The sequence below is a fragment of the Antechinus flavipes genome, chromosome 4 (assembly GCF_016432865.1).
Source record: "Antechinus flavipes isolate AdamAnt ecotype Samford, QLD, Australia chromosome 4, AdamAnt_v2, whole genome shotgun sequence".
Lineage (NCBI taxonomy): Eukaryota > Metazoa > Chordata > Mammalia > Dasyuromorphia > Dasyuridae > Antechinus > Antechinus flavipes.
The window spans coordinates 374,254,926-374,271,537 of record NC_067401.1 but is presented as its reverse complement, the minus strand read 5'-3'; the positions used below and the strand labels follow the sequence as shown (position 1 = coordinate 374,271,537).

Genomic DNA, 16,612 nt, shown 5'->3' with positions numbered 1-16,612 from the left:
AATGATTTGGTGAGAACATCCCAAGTTCTTCAGTGTCCTAATGATGTAGAGGAGACAGCAGTGACTCTGAAGCCCTCTGACCTAAGAGTACTCTTGTCCTAACAATCTGTTTGTCAATGATTTCAAAGTCTTCTGGCCTTGGAATAGTCCTACAAACATTACTGACTGTCAGATAGATAGTCTGTTGGTCAGGAATGAACAAGTTCTTGAAAAAATAGTGAACAGACCACCCCTCAAACCTACTTGCAAGCCATAAAATTAGCATATAAGTAACATGAAGCTCTGATCCAACTTTGTATAAATCTTATCTCCTTTCCCTCAATCTTTGCTAATTAACTTTGCTTAACCCACTGCAATTGGCATTACAATTACAATAAAACTTTGCTCCTTTACTAGGAAATGGATTCAAGCCTGCAAATTCTTTTGAGGTACCTCATGACATCAGTTTGTGACCCCAAACTCTTGGGGGTCTCTGCTTTCCCAACCTTAACACTAACATGTATTTCATCTGAATCAGGTGCTTAAACTAAGAGCAGTATAATCTATCAATAAATAAACATTTATTAAGTATCTATTATATTCCAGGCACTGTGCTTAGTGATGGCTTTTCTATAACTTTATCTTTTTTTGTATCATAGGTTCACAGCTGAAAGAGATCTCAGAAATGATTGAGCCCCATTCCTTCATTTTAAAGATTAGGAAATAAGGAAGGAACGTGACTTAAGGCCACATAGTAGATGACTGAGCCAGAATTTTTGACTCAGTCCTTCCTTCTCCAAATTCAGACTCATTCCTATTTCTGGCACATTTGTGGATCTTATCAGTCTAATAAGATGACCTCATTCTATTGTGGGGATCAAATGAGATAATCAATCAATCCACTAAGCATTTATGAAGCACCTACTTTGTGGCAGCTCACTGAATTATGTTTACAAATACAAAGAATAAAAACAATCCTTGTTCTCAAGGAGCATGCATTCAAATGGAGAACACAACTTGTACATATTAGGATATGTAGACTAAAAACAAGAATACAAGGTGAAATTATAGAAGAAAAGGATCAACAATTTGAGGAATCCAGAAAGGATTTGTAGAGAAGGCAGTGCTTGGTTTTAAAATATGTGTGAAAGGTTTCTAAAACAATTACAGGCTAACCTGCATCCAGAGAGAGGACTGTGGGGATTGAATATGGATCACAATATAATATTTTCACCTTTTTGTGGTTGTTTGGTACTTTTGTTTTCTTTCTCATTTTTTTCCTTTTTGATCTGATTTTTCTTATGCGGCATGATAATTGTGGAAATATGTATATAAGAATTGCCCATATTTAACGTATTGGATTACTTGTTATCTAAGGGAGGAAGAGAAGGAGAAAAAAATTGAAATACAAGGTTTTACAAAGGTGAATGTTGAAAACTATTTATCCATGTATTTTGAAAAAACATCCAGGCTAAATAAAAAAATAAAAAGTTAAAAAAAAAAAAGATACTTCATCCTCTAAGAGAACATTAAGTTGCTGTTTATAGGGAAATGGTGAAGACTAAAACACAAGTGGACATTCTGCACTTGAATGGGAAGAACTTTATTCCACTGATTGCAGAACTGGAACTGTAGGCATCTTCAAAATATCCTGAGTCAGTACCAGCCATAGATTTATTTCATTCAAATATGAAAGAATGAGATGGTTCTTTCATTAGTGACTTTTAGTGAGAAACTATGTTATAAAAGGAAGAGAAGGGGGAAGAGGGAATTGCCCTGCAGAGGCCATATGACCCAAAGAATGGGCCTGGGTCTTTGTTTTTTTTCATTTGTTTTTTTCTATTCTAGGTGCAAGTAATGGAGTTTCTGATTTGAAGCAAAAGCCACTGTGATCAGGGGAGTCCAGGAATCCAGCCCAACATCAATGCCTTGAAGAGTAAGCTAAGGGCACAGACATACTTCAACCCCCTCAGGTTATTGAGAATCCTTAGGGAGAGATATAACAGGCCTAAACCTGAGAGAAAGGGTGTGGAGTTAATCATGTTAGATACTGTGTTTGTATTACTCTTTGAAGCTGAGGGTTATTTTCCTTGATGGAAAAAAATGAAGGCAAAAAAGCACATCAGTAGTTCTGCTCTCTCTCCACTCTCCATTAACATTATGCATCTGCCCCAAGCAAAGAGCAAACTTTCTCTCTCTCTCTCTCTCTCTCTTTCTCTCTCTCTCTCTCTCTCTCTCTCTCTCTCTCTCTCTCTCTCTCTCTTTGTGCTCCCTTTTTGTTGTGGTTAGGATTTTTCACAAGCATCTGCTTATCCTGAACTTTGAAAACTACTCTGAAAAAAAATGTAGCTCAGCATTCTCCGGCATACCTTTTCCAAAACCATTTGGTAGGAAGTGATCTAAAGCAGAAGTCCAAAACAAGCCATACATTGCTAAGAGTTCTGGAATTCCTATCCATGTCACCTTACTGAGATCCTTGTTTCTCTGTTGCTAGAGATAGGCCCCAAGAAGTATTGGGCCCTGGTCCTGCAGGCACTCAGCAAAATAGAAATTTTGAGCAGTGTTTTTCGGTTTGTATCTTAAAGAAGTCTGGGTTTGGCCAAAGTACTCCATGGAGAAAGTTTTCAAGACACGCAAGTATACACAACAAATCGGTTTGTATCTCTAATCTGAAATGTGAGTTTTCAGCCAGTGGAGACAATTGCCGATATATTTAGCTCATCTTGTGCCTGAAAAGTTGGCTTCTTAGTAGCCCAGAATTGATTTTTTCCCCACCATACCCCCAAATGTACAATGCACAATTTGTTGTTTTTCTGTTTGGATAGTGTGTGCCTAAAAATGTAACCCATTTACACTTGGGAATCAATTTCCTCATCTGAAAAAATTGTACCAAATTATCTTATTGTATAGCTTAACAAAGAGACTTAGATTTAAATGCTGGCTAAAGAACGAGATTATAAATAAATTAGAGGAACATAGGATAGTTTATCTCTCAGACTTGTGGAGGAGAAAGAAATTTGTGACCAAAGATGAACTAGAGACCATTACTGATCACAAAATAGAAAATTTTGATTACATCAAATTAAAAAGTCTCTGTACAAATAAAACTAATGCAAACAAGATTAGAAGGGAAGCAACAAACTGGGAAAACATCTTCACAGTTAAAGGTTCTGATAAAGGCCTCATTTCCAAAATATATAGAGAACTGACTCAAATTTATAAGAAATCAAGCCATTCTCCATTGATAAATGGTCAAAGGATATGAACAGACAGTTTTCAGAGGATGAAATTGAAACTATTACCACTCATATGAAAGAGTGTTCCAAATCATTATTGATCAGAGAAATGCAAATTAAGACAACTCTGAGATACCACTACACACCTGTCAGATTGGCTAAGATGACAGGAAAAAATAATGATGAATGTTAGAGGGGATGTGGGAAAACTGGGACACTAATGCATTGTTGGTGGAGTTGTGAACAAATCCAACCATTCTGGAGAACAATCTGGAATTATGCCCAAAAAGTTATCAAACTGTGCATACCCTTTGATCCAGCAGTGTTTCTATTGGGCTTATATCCCAAAGAAATACTAAAGAAGGGAAAGGGACCTGTATGTGCCAAAATGTTTGTGGCAGCCCTGTTTGTAGTGGCTAGAAACTGGAAAATGAATGGATGCCCATCAATTGGAGAATGGCTGGGTAAATTGTGGTATATGAATGTTATGGAATATCATTGTTCTGTAAGAAATGACCAGCAGGATGAATACAGAGAGGACTGGCGAGACTTACATGAACTGATGCTAAGTGAAATGAGCAGAACCAGGAGATCATTATACACTTCGACAACGATATTGTATGAGGACATATTTTGATGGAAGTGGATTTCTTTGACAAAGAGACCTAACTGAGTTTCAATTGATAAATGACGGACAGAAGCAGCTACATCCAAAGAAAGAACACTGGGAAACGAATGTGAACTATCTGCATTTTTGTTTTTCTTCCTGGGTTATTTTTACCTTCTGAATCCAATTCTCCCTGTGCAACAAGAGAACTGTTCGGTTCTGCAAACATATATTGTATCTAGGATATACTGCAACATATCTAACATATATAAAACTACTTGCTATCTAGGGGAGGGGGTGGAGGGAGGGAGGGGAAAAATCGGAACAGAAATGAGTGCAAGGGATAATGTTGTAAAAAAAATTACCCTGGCATGGATTCTGTCAATATAAAGTAATTATTAAATAAAAATTTTTAAAAAAAGATTTAAATGCTGGCTAAGTAATTGTAGTAGCTAACAAAGCAATCTTTATGCATAATATCTCAACTAATCCTCACACCAATCCTGTGAGGTGGAAGTTATTATGCCAGTACTCCCACCAATTTTATACATGAGGGCTCTGAGGTCAAGAGAAATTAAGTGATTTGCCAAAAGTGACACATTAGTAAATGAGACAAGATTTCCTGAATTTTGGCTGTTTCTGACTGCCTCACGCTAACTTTGTCATTTATTAGTTGAATGGTGTTAGACTGGAACTGTTTCCTTATCTATAGAATGAAAGATCATAGATTTAAAGTTTAGAGGCCACTTATTTCATCCCTCTTATTTTATAAATGAGAAAATCATTCTCAGAGAATGACGAGCCCGACCCATTACTCCTTTCACTGTGTCATATTGAGTTTGCCCAAGATAATCTCTCAAATCTCTTCATGCTCTAAATGATACCATTATTCCTAACACATTCCTTAGAAATTTATGCTGTTCTTTTTTTTTTTTTCTTGCTTAGTTATACACCTCCTTTTCTCTTTTAAAGGATCTCTTTTTGGATTTGAGCTTTGAAATCTGATTTTGCTTGTTTTTCTTATTTTAGAATTCTCTCCTGCTGACTGTAGTTACAGCCATAACTGATCAACTGGAGTGAGGAGACCTTGTGTCTGACAACAAGACAGCTTAGGTAGTAAAATGAACCAAACCTAGTCCTTGTGGTGCTGAATTCAGCAAAACCTTTCTGGATTTCGGTTTTCTAAGCTGTAAAAATGAAAGAATTAGAAAAGAAAATCCCCAAGATTTCTTCTAATTCTCCATCTAAGATTCTAGTCCAACCCCTTAATTTCACATGTAGCTCCTGTGGTTTATTTCTTTTGTACATGAGATCCTTAGAATAAAAGCTCAATTTCTGATTATTCTGCAGGTCTACATCTAGTCAAAATTATCACCAAAAGCCCCGACTAGTGTTTTCTTTTTTCAGTCAGCTAGGGGACAAAATTAGTGCAAAGTAAAGCCTAATTAATTTGGCATAGTGAAAATATCTGAAATTGAACATTTCCCCCTAAACATAGGAAACCTGTCCTACAAATTGACATTTCATATTTTGGGAGAGTGAGCATGCACTCCAAAAATGAGGAATTAAATATGAGAAATAGGTGTGAAGTTTCTAATTGCTATATCTAATGCTGCAAGATCCCTGAAGTCTTCTGGTGAAATCATTACAATAATCATATTAGATCTACTCCTTGATGGGCACAGCATCTCTGCTGGGGACATTGCTCTGATAGGCTCATTGAGCCTGCTTCTTATTGGGTGTAGAATTTCTGCTCTGCAGGTCTCATCATCTTTCCTTGGCTCCCTCCTATTATATTCTGGGCTCCTTTCTGAGCCCATGGCCAACCATATCAAGTCATCATGAATCTGTTAGAGTATATTGGTTACAATTTTTTCTTGATAAGGGATAACTATGATTTTTTTGGTCATAGTCCTACCTTCAGCCAACACATCTAGGCAGAGCACCTTTGGGTTAATTAGCTCCTTCCATTTTGAATCCTGTGTCTGAGAGATCAAAGCCTTCTGTTTCAAGTAACTAATTTGGGGATCTCAGTCTTACATATCCTGAAATCCTTTCAGATTTTTATATTTATCTATATATTAGACATATATAGATAGATAAATAGATAAATAGATGTGACTTCTAACTAACTTCTAACTCTAGACCTAGATCCAAGGCAGTTTCTATTATACCACACTGACTCCCTCCGACCCAAAATCTCATGATTTTCAATCCAGTGATTTTTTTTCTTCATACTTATTGTCATTGGCTTGTGATTTTATATGAAGATTTAGAATTAGCCTAAGGATGAACAGAATAGTTCTTACCTAGGGAAGGTTCTATATAGCCTGTAAAAACTAGCTTGTCTTAATTCCAGAATGGCTCATGTCTCATAGGTCCTGTCACTCCATATTGATGAGTCTTAAGTTTTTGCTGTACTGTACTTTCTACAACACAGATACCCAAAGATAGGAAACAGAGCTTAGAGGAGTGTGTGCAGGGGGATAGGACCAGTATAGAGCAATTGCACTGATTCAGACTTTACTGATTCCAAGTTAGTCAGTCAGTCAGTAAACATTGATTAGCACCTACTATGTGGCAAGCACTATATTAAGTGCTGGGGATATAAATATGAGAGAAAGAGAGAGAGAGACAAAGACAGAGACAGAGAGGGACAGAGAAAGAGAGACAGACAGATAGAGACAGACACAAAGTGACAGAGAGAGACAACAGAGATAGAGATAAAGAGAGAAAAAAGAGAGACCAAGAGAAAGAGAGGTACAGAGAGAGAGAGACAGAGATACAGAGAAAGAGGCAATACACACAGAGAGACAGAGGCAGACAGAGATACAGACAGATACAAAGAGAAAGAAACACAGAGGGAGACACACATAAAGAGATAGAAAGACAGAGAGGGAGACAGAGACAGAAAGAGAGGTACACACACAGAGAGCTGCTGCCCTCTAGGCGCTTACATTCTAATGAAGGAAAACAACACACAAAAAGAGCTGCAAAGCAGAGTGAAAAAGGCAGAAGTACCTGATGTGGAAGCATAGTGGAAAAATCAGAGAAATCCCAAAGTGGGTCCAGGAAGAAATGAGGAGACATTCTGAACTGAATTCTCTCCCTAAATGCCAGCCTTGGAGTTCATGGCTGCACTCTCCAATCAGAGGGACAGGAGGTAGTGATAAGATGATGTTCCAAGGCTGATGCAAGATGAGAAGTTCTCTCAGTAATGAATTTTCTGGGAAAAGTGGAAAAGTTGGAGAAGTCCCAAAGTAGTACAGTCAGGTGAGAAATGATATTGGGACCCATCTGAACTTTATTAAAGCTACTTAAGAAAATAAACAAAAAAGAGGAGTGGGGAGAAGATATATAAACTTTCTTTAATGTTATCAATTCTTTCATACAATTTTATTAGAACTTTAAAAAGAAAAACCTATACAAAACTCCAAAAATAGTAAAGAGAAAGGATTCTAATATAAAAATTATTAAAGCAGGCTCAGTAGGACCTCTTTTTTTGGCAACATAATCTAGTTAGAGTTGCTGTATGTTCTTAGGGGAAGAGGGAAAGGGAACGATGATGTATTTAATTCCTACTCTGTACCAGACACTGTGTTAAATGGTTTACCAATATTATCTTATTAGATCCTCCTAACAACTCTCTGCTATTTCGAACCCATTTTACAGTTGAGGAAAATGAGGCAGAGATTAAGTCACAATACTAATAGATATTTGAGGCCAGATTTCTATTCCGATTTTCCCAGCTCTAGCCTTAGTGCTCTATTCATTCATTCATTCATTCATTCATTCATTCATTTGTTTTTATTATTATTATTATAGCTTTTTATTGACAAAACATATGCATGGGTAATTTTTCAGTATTGACCCTTGCAAAAACTTCTGTTCCAACTTTTCCCCTCCTTCCCTCTACCCTCTCCCCTAGATGGCAGGCAGTCTCATACATGTTAAACATGTTAAAGTATATGTTAAATATAATATGTATACATATTTATACAGTTATCTTGTTGCCAGTGCTCTATTGAAGCATCAGATTAATTTTTAATATTTTAAATTATTTTCCTTTTAATGATCCATTATTTTATCAAGGCAGAGACCACTTCTACCAATTAAGATCACAACCCCTATCTCATTCTATATGACTTTTGCTCAAGTTTAAGCAGTGTATAAAAAAGGACAAATCTGGCCTTACTATTTTTGAACACCCATGAGCCAAAATGTTTTTTACATTTTTAAGTAGGATAAAACATTATTTAAATTTAATTTTATTTAAAACGTATAGGGAATAGTTTGCCGACCTCTAGCCCACAGAAGCTGGAGACCCTATTTCTTTTTGTACATCATGGGTATCAGTTTTAGATTATATGAATTGTTTGGTTTTTTTGGTTTGTTTGTTTTTACCACTCTCATCTGTTGTACTGACTTTTCATTAATCATTTTAGTTTGTCTGTCATAACTGGGGGAAGGATTCTAAGATTCCATCAGAGGTGTCCCAAGTGACTAAAGTTAGTTCATTGGAGCAGTAATAGTAGCCACAGAAGTCAGGGAATATTGGAATATAACTTTGAGACAGAACCAATCCTTAGAACCCATAGCAAACTATATCTAAAAGAAACTTCATCAAAATTCTTAAAAAAGGAGACAGGACTTCTAGTTGTTCATTATCTCTTGACTGCATGCATGTGCTCTACACATGTACCTTTGAATTTTAAATTTGAGCCCATTTTTCCTAGGGACTTTGCATATGAAATAGGAGCATAAACCCTCTGTTTTGAGGTAATGTTTTACAACTATTATTCTTGCTATACTTAATTCCTTTCAGTGAATGGAGTTTAACTGATTGATTGAAAATGAAAAATACATTGGTGGGAGTTCATGAGTAATAGTGCTAGATTGTTAACTCAAAATCCAGGGGGATTAGTTGTTAACTATGTCCACTAAGGACCCTAATCTGTGAACCCACATGTCAGGTTGAGGAAATGATCCCAGAAGGGATGCTACTTGTCCATGGACCAACCTTGCTGAGTTTGAAGAAGCATATTATCACAAGATTGGCCACTGGATGAGATGATCAATCTCTTGAAGAGAGTCAGCATTAGTGGAGACAGAATCCACACTGATAATATTACATATCTTTGGAAGAATTTAAAGTGAAAAAACAGATAAATCAAGAAAACGAACTATGGCAAGAAAACTTCCCTGAGAAATAGGGAGTCCTGAGTTCTAATAGCGCTCCATCAGCAACTTGCTGTGTGACCTTAAACATTCACTTAATAGGATCATAGAATACCAGAATTAGAGCAAGAATGTAACTTAGAGACCATCTAATCCAGTCCTCAATATTATAGTTCAGGAAATTGAGGCCCAGAGAAGATAATTAAAGTTTAGATAGATAATAAGTGGTAGAATTGGAAAATAGACCTAGATCTTCTGACTTCAAATTCAGAACTCTTTCTACTAAACTTCCTTATTTAATCTCACTCAGTTTCAGGTTTCTCATTTTTATAATAGACTCAGATGACCTGTATGTTCTTTTCTAGTTTTAAAAGTCTATGAAATATCTTCTCTGTGAAAATGTTCCTTCTTGGTAAGCTGACCTAATCAAACTATGATCTCTTGAGGAGTCTAGAGCATTCTTTTAGTCTGGATGCAGACTTGATCTGGGAGCTTAAGGCTCCCTTCCCTGAAGACTTTCCCTTCTAAGAAAGTCCTCCTCCTGCAAAAAGGAATTGGGAGAAAGTAGATGATGAAGAATGAAATCATTTAGTTGCCAGAAATGTCTCAGCAGCCTGGGTTATAGAAAGCTGGAACTCAGGGTCACAGAAGGGAGACCAGAAAAGGAAAAGGAAACTCCCAGATGAGAAGTTACTCTAGGTCATCTGCTCTCTGTCAGTCTGACGAAAGGAAAAAAGAACAGGCTCAGGCACGTGTCCAAGCAGAAACAGTAAACTGTAATCTTGGCAGTATTAGCAGCAATATCAGTCCTTTTGCTGCACCTGCTGACTCTGTGAAGAAATAGAGAGTGTGACAGCTTGTATGGTGTGATATGAGGATGCTAAAGATCTTCCCTGCCACAATATCAGAAAATCCCCATTATTTACTTCTTTAGGTTAAGAAATAGGACACCTATCTTTCCACTCCTATTGTCAACCCATTCTCTAACTTTACCAAATTTGGAGAAACAGAGAAGAAATCTCCTTCAATTTCCTGAAGACAGAATTGAACTCTTGCCTCTGAAATCTTTTTTTCTTCAGGTTAACCATTGCCCAAGTCCTTTATTCTGGAATCCTCTCATTATCCTATTGGATCTCCTCTTCCTAAAATGTGGTGACCAGGAAATAATGTAATACTCCAGATGTGGTATGACTAGAACCAGATGCAACAAAACTATCACCTAACTTGCTCTCAACACTATGTCCCTTTCAATACAGCTTACATTACTTTTTGGCGCCCATGTTGAATTTGTAAGCTACTGAACCCCCTCCTCCCATATCTCTTTTTTACACAAATTATTGTCTATTCATACCTCCCTGATCCTGAACTTATGAAGTTGTTATTATTGTTGTTTTGTTTTACCTTTCCTTTTATTACTGACTTAACCTAGATTGTATACTGAAAGTTTTTATACTATCCTAGTAGGGAAAAAACCACCATTTAACACTTGACTCAAAGGTTTTGATTATAAATGCCAATGTCTACATCAGAATTACAGTAGTGTAAACCATACAAATTCTGAGGAATGGGGAAAGGGACAGGATTTGAAACTGGAATAGAGAGATTATTTATGTACAAACAGCAGAGCAAAGTTTTTCTAGCTATGTCTTTTACCACACACTCTGAGTGTTTAAGTTCACATTTTCTACAGCCATACAATGGGACAAATATTAATAGTTGCAAACCAAGCATTGGCCATAGGTCCTGCCTAGATACTCATCAGTGTGGAGGATGAATAAATTTACATAAATAAATCAAATAAGCCTAATAAAAACTTCAACAATAAATAATAGGATAGAGCACCAGCCCTGCAGTCAGAAGGACCTGAGTTCAAATCTGACCTCAGACATTTAACACTGCTTAACTGTGTGACCCTGGGCAAGTCACTTAACCCCAAACTGCCTCAGCAAAACAAACAAATAAATAAATAAATAGAAACGAAATAAATAAGTAAAACAATAAATTTCAAAGTACATAATAAACTGTGCATTAAGGTTAGTCTTTTGTATCTCAAAAATAACTTTAAAAAATTCTTTTAGTATAAAATCAGTCTTTAGATCTGGAAAGATGGTGTTAGTTGGAGTGGAAACATGAGGATTTTGACTCACTAAGAATAGATGAATGTCCTCTCCTCTTGCTCTTTAAAAGTATTTTAAGACTTGAATCTCTGCTGACTGATGTCAGTGCATTCTGTGCAGAGACACTGTCCTTGGTGGGATAGGATTCAGGCAACAATGAAAAAAGACCACTGCCTCTGTGATAGAGATCCATTTGTGCACTGTGTTATCAAAGCCACAGTCCTGCTTCATCACCTCCGGGAGAATAAACGTGTCTATATTGACCCCAAGAAGGCAGCAAGCAAGCAAAAAAAAAAAAAAAAAAAAAAAAAGCCAGGATAAGTATGACCATCATCTTCAAAGTTTTTCCTTTTTGGTGACCCATTGAATGTGACAAGCTGGCAATGATAATGCAGTAATAGATCAGAACAATTTGGCCAGGTAAAACAAGACCAACTAAGATATGTTGACACTAGAAAAAAAGCTGACTTTGTTATGAGGGTACCAGTCACAAAAGTATCTTCCATTAGCTTCCTCTGTGCTGAAAAAATTATATTGAGAACTTTCAGAAACACAGCAGGCTGCCATGTACCTTTTTCTGCCAACAGTTTCTTGGTCTCTGACTGTTGGTTGCATGAACTATTGCCAGGTATTGGATATTAACTGCCTTGCATAGAAAATTTCCAAAGTACCAGTTTTCAGGTATATCCACAGCCCAAAAAGACAGAGTAAGGACAAACAGAAGATCAGCTACTGGTAGGTACAACCTGTACTTGTCATTTATGTTTCTCAACTTTTTCTGATAACCCATGACAATGAAAACCAATCCATTGCCCACAATGCTAGTGAAAAAAAAATGATGAGAGTATACAGTAGGTAGAAAGATACAGTCGAAAACTTCATTTTTCTGCTGGAAAAGGGGTTCTTTGGAAAACCCATATGTACTGTTGTTATCATGAAGCTCAGTGATGAAGCCTACAGAGAAATCCAGATCATCCCCACTGTTCTAACTCATACTTGCATTAACACTGGCAAGTGGCAGTAGTAATAACCTCTGCCCAAATACACTATTTCCAAATCACTTTAAAATCTTCAGCTATAACTATCAAACTCTGAAGTTTAGCATAAAACCTGACTTTTATAAATCACATGAAGTTGATTTTTTGAAGCAAAATGTCATACTTTACATTTATTAACATTACATTTCATCTTATTGAACAAGAACCAGTGTTGCAGTCTATTGAGATCTTTTTGGATCAATGTATGAGCAATATGTTGGTGACTCTGCCTGGGGTTAATAAATCTGATAAGCATTCCATCAATACCTTCATTCAAGTTATTCATAAAATTTTTGGATAATATGCATTCAAAGTTGATGTTGACACAGAAATGACGTTTTCAGTCCAGCCATTCAACCGATTCTGAAATCATCTAACTGTACACTCCTCTGGTCTTTATCTCTCCACCATTTTCATAAAAGAATAGCATGAAAGACCTTTCCCAAAGCTTACTGACATTCAGATACACTATGGCCCAAGCCTGATATTCCAATATAATAATCCTATCACCAGGGAGATTTTACTAGCAAGGGCCAACTGAAACTCTAAGGTGGCTGCCATTTATCAAAATGGGAATGCATCTTTCTCAATATTTGGTTCCTCATAGGCAATAATTCCTGTTATTGCTTTTTTTTAAGAGGAAGAAAGTTGTGAGGTGATTGTGCTGCAAGAAAAGTCTGAGCATACATGAATAGCATTTAGTGCGGAATTCAAATACATCTTGCAACAATTAATTTGACTCATTAATTATATGCATAATAGCTTTTGCACTGTGTAGCAGTTAGACATAAAAGGAAATTCTATGTTAATAATTATAGAATCATGGATGGTTAACGCTGACAGAGACCTTAGAGATCAATTCATTCAACCTCTTCATTTTACTGAAGAGGAAAGTGAAGACTGATGAAATTAAGTGACATCTCTGCATTTATACATTTTGTAGTTTGTTGGTGTTCTATTGTTCAGTCCTGTTTGATTCTTTGTGACTCATGGACTATAGTACAGCAAACCTCTGTATTCTCGATTATCTCTCAAAAGTCTGTCTAAGCTCTTGTTTCTTGCTTCCATGAGACTATCTATCCATCTTATCATTTGCCATTCCTTTTTTTCTTCAATCTTTCTCAAACCAGGTCTTTTCTGATGAGTCCTATCTTCTTATTATGTGGTCAAATTATTTAAGCTTCAGCTTTAGTATTTGACCTTCCAAGAAATAGTCTGAAATAATTTCTTTAAGTATTGCCTGATTTGGTTTCTTTACTGCTCAAGGGACTCTCAAAAGTCTTCTCTAGTATCACAATTTGAAAACCTACATTCTTCAGTGCTCAGCTTTTCTTATAGTTCAACTTTCACAGCCATATGATGTTACTGGAAAAACCATATCTTTGTCTAGCCAGTCCTTTATCAGCAAAGTGATATCTCTTTTTAGTCTTTTTAGCCAAATTTTCCATAGTTTTCTTTCCATTACATAGCTATGGCTGTCATCTGAAGTGATCTTTGAGCTCTATAATATAAAATCTGATACTATTTCCATTTCTTCTGCTTTTATTGACCAGGAAGTGATGAGACAACTTGCCAAGACCTTACTCTTTTTATGTTAAATTTCAAGCCAGCTTTTAAATTTTCCTTTTTCACCCTCATCAGGAGACTTCTTACTTCTTCACTCTTTACTATTAGAGTGGTATTATCTGCATATCTGAGACTGTTTCTATTTCTTGTGGCAACCTTAACCTAAACCTGGCTTTTGATTCATCCAGTCTGGCATTTAACATGATGTACTTTGAATATAAGTTGAATAAATACAGTGACAACATATAGCTTCATTGTAATCCTTTTCCAATTTTAAACCAATCAGTTGTTGCATGTTTGGTTCTAACTATTGCTTTTTGGCCTGCATACAGGTTCCTCAGGAGACAAGTATGATGATCTGGTATTCCTATTTCTTTGAAGACTTGCCATATTTTGTTGTGTCCCACATAATCAAAGGTTTTAATGTAGTCAATGAAGCAGAAATTTTTCTGGAACTCCTTGCTTTCTCCATAATCCAACAAATGTTAGTAATTTGGTCTCTACTTCCTCTGCCTCTATGAAAACCTTGCTCTTCTAGTAATTCTTCACTTATATAATGTTGAAAGCTAGCTTGCAGAATCTTAAGCATAACTTTGCTGACATGTGAGATGAGCACAATTGTTTGGCAAATTAAACAATTAGTTAATTATAGATTTTGATCTAGAATCACATTTCTAAATGATCATTTTCCAAGTCCAACCAGACCTAAATAGAAATCTCATCTATGCTATCAATTACAAGTGGTTAGCTAGTCTCTCTGCTTCAAGTCATCTATGAATGGAGAACTCACTACCTCTCAAGATTTTAATTTTAAATAGTCTCTGTTAGCAAGTTTTTCCATTTGTCAATGTCAAATCTGTATTTTCTTTCACAACTCCTTTCTTCCTTCTGTTTCACCAGTTGCTTCTAGTTCTTCCCTCTGGGGGCCAAACAGTATAAATCTAGTCCCTCTTCCATTTGATAACTTTTGAAACCCTTGAAGACAACTATAATGTAACTTCCCTACCTTAACACACACACACACACACACACACACACTCTCTCTCTCTCTCTCTCTCTCTCTTCTCTTTTCTAAGTTAAACAATTCTAGTTTTTCTAATATTTTCGTATTCTCTTAATCTATTTTTTCAAATTTTGAAGATAACATTCAAGTTGTTTCATCTTAAATCAGAATATTGTTCATCATTATTCTGTTATTGTCAACTCAGATCTTTGTTGACTGTTCTTAAAATAGCCCCATCAACAAATATTTATTGATTGTACCCCCATTCATATTCCACATTAAATGAGGGATGCAATACCTGGATTTAAGGAGGAAAAAAGCTGAATGAAATATTTAAAGTTGTAAATGATACAAAAGAGAATATGTGGAAGGAGAATGAACACTAGAAATGGTCAAATTCAGCCTGTTGCTTTTTTTAAAACTGGAACAAATTCCTCTAGTCTTTAACCGGCTCTGTAAAATGAAAGGGCTAGACCAGATGATCTCCAGCACCAAATCTTATGATGTTATTATGGTCTCCAGTCCTTTCATTGTTCTTCCAAAAATGTGGTTCACAGAATGTACCAATAATCTAGTTTTGCCCTTTTCCCAGGGAAAATCAGCCCTGAGGATTTATCATAACTACCCAAATTATAGACAGGATGCTGGGAGATATTGGGTCTCAGATAATGTTTGGTTAATTTTGGTTAAAATGAAAGAGGTAACAAGAAGCCACCAGCTAAAAGAATCCTAGAATTTTTAGACTTAGAATTTAGACTTTAGGTTGAGAGATTAACTAACCCTGGAGTTTATCAGCTGAGATCTATGAACCTTAAGGAGTTTATGAATAGATTTTAGGTAGTCTATTACCCTTGAAAAGGAAAAAAAAAACTATGTCTTTATTTTCTAAGATCTCTAACTGAAATTTAGCATTTCTTTCCATAATGAATTGAGTTGGGGTGAGAGGGGGGAAGCAACATTACTCTGAGAAGAGATCTATAGGTTTCACCAGACAGATTGCCAAAGGGGTCCATGCTACACAAAAAGCACTGTTTTAATGTAATCATCCCTCCTTCCCACAATCACCCCCTCTCCAACACATATACACTTATGCAAATAAAGAAACTAAGAACAGACTCAGAAGTTAAATTATTTGCCCAAGATTACACAAGCAATAAGCAGAAAAAGTGGGCACTTGTATATATCCAGCTGATTTGTCTCCCTAAACATAAAGAAAATGAACTCAAAGACAGAGTTAGGAATAGATGTGTGCCTTTAAGATAAGAAAGCAGAGTGGAAATAAACTTTAGCCAACTTAAAAAAAAATTATGTTTCCATATAAAAAGAGAAAAAAGCCTCAATTAATATGATTAGGTCACTAGGTAACACTCCTGAAGTTACTTTAATAACAGCATCTTTTATTGAAATGCGGATTAAAGGTAGAGCTTTTTTTTAAAAGGTTAATTCTGATTATTCTGATTCATGGTAACAAATTCCCATCTGTGGAGCAGAAAGACCACTTACTGCCCTCTCAGTTCCCCAGCTAAATGATGTCAGGTTATTGTCAGCTTCAGTATGGGGGAAATTTAAACAACACTAATCCTGGGATAGCAATGGAATGATTATTTACATATTGTTTCCCCCTTAACTCTTGCACTTTTTGATGATAGGGGCTGTCTTTTATCTTTCTTGTATACTCTGGACTTAGCACAATTTCTAGCACATAGTATGTACTTAATAAATGTTTGTTAACTGGCTGACTGATTTTAGATCCCCTTGTGTTACCCAATTATGGCAAGATTTGATTCTTAGTTCCTGAAGGCCATTATATTGAGAGTAATATCAGCAGGTCCTGCTGAATTAGAAAGTCTTGGAGCTTAATTGGAAAAGATGACTGGAGTTATCATTAC

General features: G+C 36.1%; 1 pseudogene; it reads right to left on the bottom strand.

Annotated features, from left to right (window-relative positions):
- Positions 1-11,112: 11,112 nt before the first annotated feature.
- Positions 11,113-13,222, bottom strand: LOC127561576 (C-X-C chemokine receptor type 4-like; annotated as a pseudogene).
- Positions 13,223-16,612: the final 3,390 nt, after the last annotated feature.